At 40.4% G+C, this 966-nt stretch overlaps 1 protein-coding gene across 1 annotated transcript in view; it reads left to right on the forward strand.

The window, feature by feature from the left end:
- KIAA1211 (KIAA1211 ortholog) overlaps positions 1-966 on the forward strand; it is a 23,086-nt gene that overhangs the window by 6,891 nt on the left and 15,229 nt on the right. The gene's annotated exons all lie outside the window — the stretch shown is intronic.

Here is a 966-nt window from a genome sequence, read left to right on the forward strand (position 1 = left end):
GGAAAAAGTTACATCTTTGCTTTACACGCTGTCTGCTGCAATCTTCCGTAGTTCTCAGGGGCAAACTCGTGTCGCATCCGTGTATGTCCTTGACGTTCCCACTGGACAGAAGCTGCGCAGCTGGACTGCATATTGCTGAGCTGCAGATGTTCACAGTGACACAAGACAGAAATGGGAGTTCGCCTTTGGAGAATTTTCTGGGCTTGAAAGAGAGTAAAGCAGGAAAATAATGCCACAGTTCCTTCCTTGTGAACTGAGAATGATTCCCTGGAATGTTTCAGGAAGAAAATCTATCAATAAATATTCCTTACTCCATTTTCTCGTTCTAGAGAATTTCTTCTAACTAGCAAAAAGTTGACTTTCAAAGACTGTATGGCATGTGCCTCTGCCACAGCCAGGGCTGTGATGTCTCCAATTCACCCTACTGGAGGACAGATATTATATGGTACTTATTTTACTCATCTTACGCTTGATGTAATTCATGAGTACTTTCTTGTAACCCGATAGAGAAGATTACTTCAATAAGGAAAATAAATGGTGGGAAAGCTCTTTTATCCGTTCATCTGCTGCATGTCACCTGCATAAACTTCTTTGTGCAAAAGCAGTGATGTGGCAGTGCACGTGAGCAAGAGCAGACACAAGTTTGTGCCCTGTTCCCATGAGATCAAGCATGTAAAAGAAGCCGGGTTTCCCCTCTTTAGAATTTGCGTCCTCTAAGGGTTATGTTAAACCCTTAAAATTTAAAACTTATGACTAAAGATTACAATAAGGATATATCTGAAAACTACAGATACATGAGATGCAGAGCTTGGGAGCTGGAGAAGAAAAAGGTTGCCTTTTAGGGCTGTTTTAGTTTCTCAGTGTTCGCTTCCTCATAATCTTCTTTCTCTACAACAACAAGACTTCATAAATAGCTTTTATGAACAAAGTCTTAAACTAGGACATAGATTTTTTTTAAAAGCAGGA

The sequence above is a fragment of the Mesitornis unicolor genome, unplaced genomic scaffold (genome assembly GCF_000695765.1).
Source record: "Mesitornis unicolor isolate BGI_N332 unplaced genomic scaffold, ASM69576v1 scaffold21641, whole genome shotgun sequence".
Taxonomy (NCBI): Eukaryota; Metazoa; Chordata; class Aves; order Mesitornithiformes; family Mesitornithidae; genus Mesitornis; species Mesitornis unicolor.